Source organism: Idiotropiscis lumnitzeri, chromosome 6 (genome assembly GCF_059441095.1).
Source record: "Idiotropiscis lumnitzeri isolate Australia: NSW breed Sydney's pygmy pipehorse chromosome 6, RoL_Ilum_1.0, whole genome shotgun sequence".
In the NCBI taxonomy this organism is placed as follows: Eukaryota; Metazoa; Chordata; class Actinopteri; order Syngnathiformes; family Syngnathidae; genus Idiotropiscis; species Idiotropiscis lumnitzeri.
Genome location: NC_142396.1, coordinates 16441258 through 16455169, shown reverse-complemented (window position 1 = coordinate 16455169; position 13912 = coordinate 16441258). Strand labels below are relative to the sequence as shown.

The 13912-nt window shown below is 36.4% G+C and overlaps 1 protein-coding gene across 3 annotated transcripts in view; it reads right to left on the bottom strand.

Moving 5' to 3' along the window:
* The window catches only part of LOC148335419 (leucine-rich repeat-containing protein 4C-like), a 129401-nt gene that overhangs the window by 6149 nt on the left and 109340 nt on the right, over positions 1-13912 (bottom strand). For all 3 annotated transcript variants that reach the window (XM_088299204.1, XM_088299203.1, XM_088299205.1), the window contains one exon: positions 7199-7273. The gene's annotated coding sequence lies outside the window, so the exon portion shown is untranslated. The remainder of the gene's footprint in view (positions 1-7198; positions 7274-13912) is intronic.

Below are 13912 nucleotides of genomic sequence, written 5' to 3'. Positions count from 1 at the left end.
TGCATTCTTGCAACGGCTCTAAATAGAAACTAAAGTCATTTATGGATTCAAGCGTGGTTGTGATGCCCATGCCCACCATATTAAACCTGAATCTTTTCCATAGTGGCATAAATGTTGCATGGCTGGTTATAGGTACAGAACTGTAGTACTCACTGGATCATATTTTTTTAACAATAGCTGTTGCATTACTCATGACTTGAGCCACGATATTGGATTTCACTTGAGTTCAAATGGGGCAAATCATTCTTTAAATGGGCCAATGTTTGTAGCTGCCGTTAAACCTACTGTGACTCCTGTTAATATTTGAAAGTGGGGAAATAGGCCTAAAACTCTTGCCAAGTCTATTAGTCTTCTGTATGTCTTTCATACCATTAAAGCATCCGTCTATTCAGTACATACTTTATATTATATTCAAAAAAGAAGAATTAAAATGCAGACAAACAAATGATGGCCAACAAGTGAAATAAGAGTAAACAATCTGGTGTGCATTTCGACCGAGGGGGTTGGCTCTCTGATCTTTCCACGATGTCTTTCTGTGACTGTGGGAAATTCAGTAAATAGTGGTTTAAAATGAATTCATGAGTAAAAAAAAAAGGAGTCACAGCCACCCATGTGCGACGCCTAGCGTCAAGGTTTGTTACTTTTATACACGTACGCACAAATTCTTTTTAATTTCAGTTGAGCTGTGGATTCCACCTGAGACATTTTTCAGTTGTTTTGTTACAAAAAGATAAAGAAATACACTTTCTTTGAAGCAGCTTGAACTTTCACTGGCATTACCTAATATATTTTATAATTCTGATAACTATGCGACTGTGGTACCACAAATGTGATGATTTGGGACGGCAATAGGCGTCCCAAAATTTGGTATTTGTTTTGGAAACATTTCAAAAGGCAAAATGGTACATAAATGGCACAGAACCAACGATTATTTTAGATTTTATTTAATTTAAATGCAAAAAAAAAAAAAAAAACAGGTGGCAGTTACATGACATCCCTGGCATGTAATTTATATAGTTGTCCTCTCCCATTTTAACTCCTTTATTCTCATGTAGGATAGGCTTGGTTTCATTTGAATAACTTATGAGAGCAGAATTTACAACACACATATTTCTGGTTTGTTCAACCTCACATTGCACATTTGACATTTACTTCAGTGTTTTTCTCTGTTTTTGTCTGTAATTTAAATATGCAGCAGCAAAGTGAGGTCAGTTCATACTTTTGCAGCTGTAAGAGCAGTCTCCGGAGATCTGTTGAAGCATCAGTCCTCACCGTGGCTTACAGTGGACTTTCTACTGAATAATAATTGCCTCAACTCCTGTGTCAATGCTCACACAGTAAAAACATAGTTTTAAAGCATTTTGGTTTATTACTTGTTTTTATTCTTGCAACTATTGTCACTTCATTTCCAAGTGTAAGTCCTGTATATGTTTACCCATCCATTCACATCCTACCCCACTAGTCCACATTTGGTTATACCCTGCACTGTCAATTGCAGGGCACATATACTGTAGAGAAACAACTATCAACATTTACATTCACGCCCAGTTTAGAGTTGACGTATTGTATAAGATTTTGAAAATTACATTATGGGGTTTATATATTATGCCATGCGATTAGTTTGTGACTAGTTCAGGATCAATCAGTTTGTAGAGATTTTTTCAACCCACACAATCTTTTAGTACACTTCAAACCTGGTAACACCCCGAGACAAAGGCTGGTAGACCCAAAAGACCACAGCCACTAAAGCTATCTGGTATATGCAGTCAAGTGCAGTGAGAAAAGCGCAGATTCATACAGTATACTGGGAAACCAGGGGAACAGCGACTGGGCAGATTAATGGTTAAAACTAAAATTGGCATGCTTATTCCAAAATTGTCGTCAGTTATTTTCCATTATTTCACATTTTTGTTTCTTTGCAGTTGTGCAGAAAAGCAACATTCAACTGATTATTATGATTGGACTCATCTACAGCTATGTGTCAACTTTATTTTGTCCATTCACAGTTGAGACAATGTGGTGAGAGATGTTTGCAGCTCCAAATAGGTTAGTACTAACAATATCTTGTAAGCATGGCCATAACGTTGTCAGTTATATTTCATTTAATGCATCATTTTTGTTTCGTTTGCGCACAAACATATTTATTTCAATTTTTCTTTTAAGAAAAACGATTATCATTTAAAAACCTGAGATCAATTTTTGATTCTGCACGCAAAAATTAGTTCAAAATAACTGTCAGAGCTAACTCAACATATTGTGTTCCCCAGTGGAACGCACACTCTTATGAGGACAACAATGTCAATGTTCTTCATACATAAATAGTTCTACTTGAAGGCGTAAAGAACATCAGAGGAGGTGACTTTTGACACCACCCATCCCCCACGTACAATGCCGTCCTTTCATCCATTTCAAAGAGATTTAATAATTTTGCCTCCAACAAGCAACTTAAACACAGTCCCCTTTGAGTGTTTGAGGCCGCACCTATACCCTCTTAACATTGAACGGAATAATAATGATGACGTTTTCGCTCAATGACTTGTTGAGGAGGCCTCACTGCAAGTCATCTTAACATGCATGTCAAAAGAATGAATCATTTGTGTTTGGGGCATGCCTCCAACGGAAGGCACGGCTAGTCGGGTTTGCCGTATTGTTCTGTTTCCTGATTTTACCGCTAGGTGTTACTATGCAGATACCATTGAGATGTATAAGAGAAGGAGTAGGAGTTCTGAGATGGAGACTAGTGAAGTAAAGATTACGTCGAGGCTTTACATACAATCTGCTGCTGAGGTACTGTTGTTCTCCAAGCCTGTTCGGTACATAGCAGATTTTGTCTGCACTCGGATCTTGTAATTTGTCGTGACACCAAGACTTGTTTAAAACTCATTCACAATCAGCCCAGGTGAAAGAAAGAATGCACTTTCTGACTTCTATATCCGTCAATGCCAGTGAATGAGTTAATGAACTGAAGGCGCCTTTTCGGATGAGAAACTCAACGTTTTCTCAGACAACCAGAACAGTCCTGAGGCGATCAATTAAATGTCCTGTGAACCAACCTGAATGTGTAAGCTTAAATATATGCTGAGCGTCTTAAATGTTGACAGGAGCTTATTTTGGAGTTTGCACTGTAAACACCATAAAGTAGAGTGTTCTGTATAGCTCAATAAGTAGAATGACTTTGTTCACGTATGATCCGTTGGGTTTGATGAGATCTACACACCTGTGCCCTCTCCTTTGCTAGTTGTGCGCTTTGAATAATCCACAAGGTTTTGCACAGTTCAGCTTCTGATGGGGGATAACTACAAAATACGTGACATCATTGCATTTCAACAGTTTAGTTAATGTAGTGTTGGTACTACCGTGCTATGTAATCACAAAAGTAATATAAAATCCCATGAACATGTTTTTCTCCATATGAAATTACCCCAAAAATCATCCCACCGGATTTTGCATAGATTCCTAATAAAATTAAGATGAATAAATAAATAATTGAGACATTTGCCAGCACCTGGAAGTTGTAAAAACAACATGCACTTTCAGTCCAACATTATATTTAAAAACTGTTACAAATTTTAAGTTTAAAAAAATTGCTTGCATATGAAATGCGGGCAAATATGGTCAAGCCAGCAGCAGCAACAATTATTCATGCTACACTTGACTATGTTTACAGCCAGTCAATATTCCCATTAAGGAAAAAAAATCTGATTTCTGAGTAATTTGAAATAGCTTGTTTACATGGTTTGAGTGGACAGAGTTTATTGCCCACATTTAAATAACCAGATTAAAACGGCGACACACCTACAATATCAAGACGCAATTCTCTTGTTCTTCTGCTTCCTTCCTTTCTTCCTCCTCGCTCCAAAGGTGTCATTTTGTTTATCACTAATTTGTATTTTCAGTGGGTTGCGTGCCAAAATCAGCTGGCCACGAAGCCAGCAAGACAGTGAGAGCCGTCTGATTACTTTCCAATGGCAAAATTAAGTGACGTCATTTGGTCTCATAGACCGAAATCAATGGGGAGAAATTTTTGGGAATTGACTCAAGGTTTTGAGATATTCAAAGTGATAAAAATATGCAAATTATGACATTGTTATTGTCTTTAAGATATACCTTTGAGGCTGTATATGTCTTTTCAAGCATGTCCAAACAGTATTTTTTCACTTTTGATGCAATTACGTGAAAGGCTATATGTTAATTATGTGAAAATGAGACAGAAATTCTGAAAATTTGGCAATTTTAGCAATAAACCGCAAACTTTTGACTTTTATTAGAGAATAATCAAAAAGTTTTTACATCCCCAATGAAATATAACAATTAAATATCAAAAATATAAAAATCTCTAAAACTAGAGCCAATTCAAAGAAACATGTCTTTATTTTTTAGTCAACAGCCCAGAATTAGGGTGCTCAGAAATCAAAACTATCTTTGGCGCTACCCGAAAGAAAGTTGGCCTGTGTAATAAAGAATGCCAGAAAATCAGGAGACGGCATTAGACACATGAAAACTGAAAAAAAAGCTATGCTACTGAAAAGCTACAGTATTTTCTGTTGAAAAGCGCAATTGGCATTCTACTATTCCATTGTGGTCAGGGTTAACATGAATCACCATGAGCCTTGCGATTGCATGCTAAAACCGGCATACAGTCAACTAAACATTGTAGTTTGTGCTGAGATAAATAATCTGAGAGAAAAGAAAGCAACATGATTTGATTTGAAACTTTACTGTGCAGAATAGACGTTTTAATGAACTACATAAATCAACAGAGTCAATTTCAAATGTAATTCCTGTGCAGTTCTAATACAAGACTAAATCCATGAGATCCTAGTAAACAAAATCAATGCGCCATGTGGTTTAGTGTAAGGCTATGAGTGGCTGGGCACTGAATAATGTAGACACTCGTACTCTATCTGTGAACGGGAATATTTTCAAACTCTTTCACTGCTGACATGTTCAAGGACCCCTGCATGTAAAATGCCCTTGATCGAGGAGTCATTACACCCACGCAACAAAGGCTCAACTGAGCAGTGATTTGCACAGCAGAGGCACCAAAAGTCAGGGTTGGCTTTTAAAAACTACTGACAATAGTTCTGTTTTTTTTCCCCTCAAAAATGCTTTTTCCAATATGTACTCTGTCTAATTAGAAGCAGAAATATAGAGTTTCCCAATTTCAGGACTTGTCAGGTGCATCCTGTCACACTGACAGTTTATTGCATTTCACATGCACATCTAAAGCCGATATCGTTGCAGATGACCAATACAAAATAATAAAAATTACTTCATCTGAGGATAAAAGCCCTCAGTTTAGATGTACCAAATCGGACTGCAAGCTTGTGAATAATAACACAATGTGTAGTTGCTGTTATAGTAATAGTTTCATTTCCTACTATGGGTTCTGGTTGGCCTGCAAAGCATGTGACGTTTGTCCAGACGGCTTTCAAGTGACTGCATTTTCAGAAATCAAATAATAAGCTGGTTTATCAGACTTTCAATTGTGTACTGTATATATAACCAGCTATTTTTATTTTTAAAAAATCCTGTTTATTATACTTACCCAATAATAAAGCCTATTCCTGACACCCTGGGGCAGTATGAAAAATCCATGTGAAAGATCTATCTATCTATCTATCAAAAACAGTGTATAACCATCAAGATCTATTTTTCTTACTTCATCTGGCCAAACACATTTGACAAATCTTCATCTTGACTATTACAGACAGTATCAAATACTGCCCCAAAATAAAAGAGACTCATCAAAATAACTATATTGAAACTGAAATAATCAAGGAATGGAAAAAAAGCAAGATTAACATGTTTTATTTTAAGTCTTGGCCCGTTTACTATGCTCCTATCACACACTTTTCATACAGTATGTCACAGTCAAGGTGCGAAAAGACTTTTACAAAGACTTCTACAATTTTCAGGTAGCGTGTGGAACCTCCTCAATGCTTGATGTTCACGCCTCAATGTGCATTTAATGCAGTCGAGATTCTCTTTAAAATGTTGCCGTGAGAACAATTTCTTGGTCACGGTCGAAGCATTGATTAGCTAGCAGTGTTGCAAATATGAGAGATGAGATTTATCCACAGTTTTTTTTTAATAAACTCATTTACGTGAAGCATTCGCTGAAAAAATGGTGTGCAATTTGCGGTACAAAGTGGTGGGCCAGACATTCAATCTCATGTAGTCTGAAATGCCATCTTTGCCTGGTTATTCGATTGTGCTTTTTCACATGGGTCAATAAACAAAGTTAATTCAAGACCATTTCTTGTGGTTACATTTTACCTTAATTTGTGTTATTTATTATATTTTTTCTGGTTTTGGAGTGGCCCTGGCATAACTATTTGCTGCGTTTTCATGTTAAAAGGTAAATGGGCTGTTAAACCAGATGGAAACCTGCCGTGGCTGGTCATTATGCGTTCTTCAATTCAAGACATTGTGAGAGGTCTTCATCAAAACAGGTTAGAATCAGGCAAACTATTAGTATCATCAGTTTTCTCAATTTGCACTTTTATCAAATGTATATAATACTTCATGTATGGTGCCAACAATTTACAAAATACATTTCAGGCATCACTTATCGAGCCCAGAAATCCAGACTAATTGTAATTATAGAAATATACTTAACAATACAATTGAATGGGAAAAATATTATTATTCATCTTGTAAATTTATGTAAGTGCTTCTGATCGTCCTTCAAATTCTGCTGTCCTGATAAAAGGCTGCTGAATCTCTGATGACACAATACATTACACATGTTTTACGTAACAGGAAAGTGGATCCACAAATGTTAGCAAAGCGGAAATGATGCACGTGCTGAGGAGAGCTGTTAAGTTATTCATTCTGTTACTGCCGGCCATCCACAGCTACCATGTTTTGACATAATGTAATAGGTCAACTGGAAATGTCCTATGGCAGTGGAAGCTGCATGGTGGTGCGTTGCCACCTAGTGTCGTGGAGTGTTGCAGGTAGAGTGTAGAGGGGGGGGAGACTCAACAGAGAGAATCCAGATGAAATGGAGAAGGCTTATGTGTGTATTTTTTATTTATTTTTAATAGATTTAAGTAAATTCAAGGAAAGCCAAACTCTACATTCTTTGGTTTATTACTCTTCTCTCTTTGAACAGTGTAAGGGTGTTTGATTTCTTTTCATTACAGCTTGCTTTTCACAGCTTGTATCACACTTTAAAAGAGAAAGTTCTTACCTGCCAAGTCAATTACAGTTCAGTGGGATTCCGGACATTCTCATTTAAACGCTCCAAGCCAACATAATACTGGCCCTGAAAATGCAAGAGGCAAAATGCATTTATTAATACTTCAGCATAATGTGTGTGTGTCCTTTACAGTCCGCACATGATTATTTTCTGTGGGGCACGACATCAATAATGCCATCTGATTGAAAGTACAATTAATCAATGACAGTCGAAATTAAAATGTTAACGCTGGAGATTAATTTTAAAACGCCATATTATTTATGTCAAAAATAATTTGTATATTTTTCAATTCAAACACTGTACCATATCAGCTGTACATCATGAGCACATAAAGTCACTCAGAACTAAATGTAACGTTTACGTTTTGAGAAATGTTTCAAAGAAAAATATCCGTAAAGATGACTCTGTTTAGATCGTATACAAGGATCAAAGAAAGCTGTTAGTACAGTCTTTAATTACATTGTACTTCATATTTGGTGATTTTACATTCAGTCCAAGATATTATTCAAGGAAATATATGTTACAAGCTTAAAAAAGAATAATAGTTGAATAATGTGATTAATCGGAATTAATTACTGCTGTTATCAATTGGCAATTGGATTTATTTTTTTTGCCAAACTAAGTATACACTGGTGATTTTGTCGTAATTGGCTAGACACCAAGACAAGAATAACATAAAAGGAAAAAAGAAAATTGGAAAAGAAAACAGCAACAAATCAATGTTCCTTTCAATGACACAAAGTCAGATAGACCGCCAAAATGTAAAGAGGACACAAACAATGTTTCACATATAACATTCAGCAAAAAGCGACACCCCCAGAATAACACCAGAAATCTCAGAATAACATAGACAATGTTTGACTCTTTACATATGTTGAGATGCTGCAACGAGGTAGGCATACAAGGCAATTGCCTAGGGCCTCGGACTGGAAGGGCCCCTCAGGACAGTGCTGACATTTGTCCAATTGTCAATACCAAAATGACTGAACATTTAGACATGCAACGTCGATGCACTGGAAAAAAAAAACGCACAGGGTCCCTACAAGCTGTCACTGCCTTGTGTGTGAAGACTGAGACACGTCCAAGAAGATTAAGAAAAAAAGGCAAATGCAAAGGGGCAAGGCTAAACCTGTATAATATGACATTATTAAAAAAAAAATATGATGCTACTTTGTCCCAGCCTGTAGTATAGTCTCACAACTGCACAGACATGTTTACTGCACCTGCTTAGCCTATCTTGTTTTAAACACAGCAAGCTATCCTGTAACTAATTTGCATTTGGAAGAGGGCAATATCATATATCTCCTTGAATTTTATGTACGTCACATTAATTAAATAAATTATCAGCAACGGTGAAGTTGTCTGTTCATTAATTATTCCAAACAGATCTTCATGTTGAGTGTGTAGTAACAGTATTGGAGCATACATAATTGTTGCAGAGTGAACATGGAGCCAGCTGAGGAAATATGCTGTGTGTGTTGCTGAATTTCTTGCAGCCGCAACTACAACAAAACGTTGTCAACAACAACAACATACCAGGTGAAAGTTTTTTTGTTTTTTTTAACGTTAAGATTGCTGTGATTTGCTCTCCTTTTAAATCTATTATGATATGATCTGATTTAATACAAAAGCACAATTAAATGACAAATGTTTTTTTCTTGTTTTTAAATTGTTTTAAATGTAGAAAAGAATCTATACAAACTAAATGCATTTTATTTTTTAATCTTCCTTAAGTGAGCAGGGAAAAAAAGGCCCAAACGTTATTTTTTTTACTTTCTAATTTTTTACTTGATTTTGTTTTTGTAATTAAGAACGCGTTTCAGTTGCGTTGGCAACTGTCATATTGTATTCAAAATTTTCTTACATGATTGTGTTCTTTAAAATAAAAGATTTGTGGATTGAATGATCATCCTAGTGTTTTTGCGCTGGGAAGGCCCCCGTGGTCGCTCTTGCCGAGGGCCCCCAAGGTGACTAGAAACGCCCCGGTACATAAGTGCATAATGGATATGGCTTTGCCATTGTCATCATTATTATGATAAATATCAACATCACTATCCCATATACACACTGTACAAAGCTCTAGCTATCCTCCTCCTTGGCAAAGCAGCACATTTTTTCCAAACATGTCTCAAGTCAGTCTTAAAAAAGATTTATGTTTGTAACCTGCGAGGACAAACCAAACATTTGCCCTTATAAAGCAGTGACACCTGATATTACAATCAGATGACTCAAACGTGATCCTGACATAAATATAATATATATAAACATAAATAATGATAATCATCACCATGTAAATAATCATCATTTAAGACATTCATTAAGACAAGTGTTGTCATATAGTCCATTCAGATTTATATTGAGATGTTCATGTACATTAACTACAGTACATGACCAAAGGGGTGAAAAATAGATGTGTGTAAATAATTGAAACACAATGCAACTGACACAGGGATGCATAAATGCAATTTGCAACACAGTATGACAGCTGAAAGTCAACTTTGGTCTCGTTATATTTATCTGCATAACATGAACAACCAGTTTAACAGGGAAAGAGTGCTGTAAATTGTTAATATAAAGATGACATAAATGAGCGTGGGGTCATAACACTTAGCGGAAGTTATTATAAGTGCATTACACGGTGAAATGCAAAATCCATGAACTGAATATGAGCACTTAATTATTAATTCTCTGCTCACTGTCGCACTGCGTCTCGCCCGTGTACTTTAACAGAAACCATGCAAATTGACTATAAAGTCATGAACAATATTGAATAAAAAAGGAAATCAATATAGAGCACAGGCCAGAGAAACAATTTTTATCTGAGCGCACACGTTCTTGTCATGAACAGAGCTGCTGTTCTCACAGTCGTGTTAGGAAAGAGTGATGTCACTCAATGTGATTCTTTGGCTACATTTCAAACCATTTTTTTTTTACATTTTAAATCAAGTTTACGTTTGAAATCCAGAATATTACTTTGACAATTCTCAGTCAGTCACTCTCTGTTTCTTATACGCCCATCTCCATTGGGTTCTTTTGATGGGGAAAAATAGTGCCGCTAAGTCCAAACGCATCATTTGCATAAAATAGGCAGTCAAAAAAAATAAATTCTCCCAAGCAGACATTCGTCTTCATCTTGCATTTATTCAAAGAGATGATGCGGTCATGTTTAAGGAGCAGCAGTCCAACAACTAATCAAGCATGATGACAATGTCAATGTGCTACAAACCAGATTTTTTTTATGACCTGGAGGTCAGACTACATCACCTACTGGAAAATAGCAGAAATGTAAGAGAGGCTGAATCAATTGTTTTCAGAGCCACCCGTTCAATTAAGATCTTTGGTCTGGGTGGACTATGTGGTGTTCTACTATAGTGAGCACAGCCTCCCAAAGGAGTAGTAAGTGCTGAAATCAGCTCACTTGTGCCTGCCATTTGTCAGTATCTAATGGCAAATCTATCTGTATCTCCTGCTAAGCTGACTCACAACGTCAAGAGAGACCAAGTCCAAAGAAGTTAAGGAGGCACGGATCGATGTCAAATGAAAAATATTACGCAGTAAATACGAGATTATTCCATAAGAAAAGCATTGAGATGTCAAAGAGTATAAAAAGACGCATGAAATCTAATCATTTTATTCTTTGACACGATATAAATGCACTCTGGGATTCCTTTCGCATTTTATAATAAATGAGACTAAGTAAGATGATGGCGAGTAGATAAAACAAATTAATGGGCTTCAGAGCAAGAATTAAGATGGAAAATAATTATGTGGAACAAAGCAAGCAATTTCTTTACTCCAATTCTATTAATTATGTGTGACTAAATTAAATTAGAATGTAGAAAAATCAACTAAATTAATTAAGACACATCTAAGAAGTATACAACATTTGTTAATACACAAACTTTTATGGTGTATTTAATTCATCTCCAGGACAGAGAGTGGGGGAGTGTGTATGCCATAATGTGGTGCCTAACCAATGACAACTGTTGCCAGATTTTAGTGGTCATTCTGGATCAAACAAAACTGAACTATTTACAAGTCCAGTCGGATTGAAGCTGTTCAAATACAAATTTTAATGAAAATTATTATTTGATCTGGAAGTTAAAGTGATCTTCCCCATTGATACGTGCCCAGCTCATCTAACAGGCTACTTTCAAGGAGCATGTTTATTTCCATTCTGTATTTAATAAATAAAATAGAAAGTAATTTAATCAGGATGCTGTGCTAATAAATGAAGCGCCAGCCAGCCGTTGTTTAAGTGTTGCCTAGCAATGCAATGCACCGCACACACAGGAGCGTCAGTTGTATGGACTGATACGACCTGCATAGATCAAATCAAAACAAATGATTCCAAGTCTAACTCTCCATCGCTACCATTACAGTGACTGCTGTTAATGTGAGCGATGCTTTCGGGCAAAGTCCATGCCGCACTGTCACCCGGCCGTCACAAGCGGAGCATGGATGCAGTTGGATGGAATGGAATCAAAATGTGCAATATGATATTTCAACTTCATTGCATGAAAGGGTGAATGACGCATTTACAGTAGGTTGAAGGGAGGATCTGCTTAGCCAAAAAAGGGTGTAAGCACACCAAGTGAAGTTGAATAGTTTGTGCACAGGACAGACACAAGTGTAAATATTTCAGAAGAGGCAAAATGAGTTCCATCAGCATAATGTCTGCTAAAAGGCAGTTTAACCAAGAGATGTAAAAGATGGAAGGCATATTGCATAGTAAGCATGTGACAGAGAAAACTACCAATATTCAATTTATTTCATGAAATGTCAGTCATTTTAAAGACTGGCAAAGCCTTTGAAAAATGCCTCAGAAGGCTTGCCATACTTCCCCTGAGATACAGGAGGATTAACACGCTAAGCCGATAAGAATATGTAATACGAATCACTGATAACTAAGAATCGCTACAGTTCCGCAGAGGAAGTGGAGACAGTGTTTTTTGGGTGGAGGGGGAGGGGGCTCGGGAATGTAAAAATCTAGTGAGGTATCATGTGGAAAGAGGAAAAGTGAGGTGAGGCTGAGAAATTAAGCCCTTCAAGTGGGACTAAAGGAGAATACCAATTGAAATAAGTATCAACGGTAAAAAAAAAAAAAAAAATGTCGTAGAGGCACATTTTACACATTCACTGTGTTCACACTTGCCATGTTTTGTTACGTGATGCAAATTGCTGTAATTGGTCAAGTATGAGCAAAATCCGATCTCAGGTGATCACGTAAGAAGCAGATTGTAACTGCTTGAAGAGGTGCTCTAAAATTAAATAAAGCATTTTTTAATGACCAAACCAATTGCCTGAATCGTAAGACGAAAAAGGGCAGAAAGTTGCAGAATGAAAGACCCGTCAAAGAATTTCCAAGTAAGAAAGTCATGTTTATTAAAGCATGTCCAAGGGCACTGTACTTCAGGCAGTCATTGACTGCAAATGACTTTATATTTGGGAGCCTCAAACAGAGAAGAAAGAATACAATACAATGGTGCCTTGAGACATGACTGACCTTACGAGTTTTTCAAGATAAGCGTGCTTTGACTTGCAAGAGCAAACTTGAGACACAAGAACTGTATGGTGGCAGAGAACACAAATCAATTCACTTCGCAACAAGGAGCATTTTGGCTAATATTAAACAATTCATCAAAATTAAAGATGCTTTACGTTGATTAATGCCACTCCCAGTTGAAGTTTAGTCTGAAAAAAAAAAAGATAATTACAATTTGTGTATTTAAAACAACCACAAAGCTTAGTCTTCTGAAAGTTGGTTTAACTTAATACGAACGAACTATACATAATACCAATGACATGCTAACTGTTAGCATTAATAATTGCAGCTTTAGTAGCATTTTGAACACAAACGGTGGAGCAACACATGCAGAAAAGGGGTCATGCATTTTGTAGGGTTAAGTAAATCCAAACGGTATATATATTTTTTTTCAGTTGAACCATTTTAGGATTTTTTTTTTTTTTTTGCGGGGTATATTGTGACAAATAGAGATATCGATACCTGACACAATCCAGAAATTAAAGCACTGTTTGACAAACAAGTGAAAAAGCAATGGTAAAAAGAAAATAGTGATTTACGTATCCTTCGTTTATTCCTCTAGAGTTACGAATGTTAAATGCTGGAGAGTGTCTTGAAGTAAGTAATCAAGTGATCAATAAATTAAAACTTACTTTTAAAGAACATTATCAGTCAAGTAACTAAGTTACTTTTTCAAGATCACCATGGCAACACTGCCCCCAAATGTTGGAAAGTAGTGTAAGCATTATTCAGATAAGCATTTGTGACTTTGTGGCAGTTGTAAATTAGGTCCCAAGAGAAAAAAAATAAACAAAACAAAACAATGGTGCTGGTGCAATGAAATGGAAATATGAAAACAAATAAAATAAATAAAAAAAACGACTTCAGGGCAAGGCCTCGGGATAAAGGTGGGACTTCACACATTTACTGAGACAATTATGCTCATCCTCCTGCAAATAAATGTGATGAGCACATTCTGAATCCAATGTTTTCCTTGGGGAGGTGGCCTGGATCGGGATTTTTGATATTTCCCAAATCAAAGTCATCACAGGAAGACACATAAATCAGAAATTCTGAGTTTTATTTTGAAATCTTTGTTCATGGCATTTGGACGACTAGTTTATCACTGTTAGCACTTTCTACAGCTCGCATTTTTACTTTTACATTCATAAAACACACAC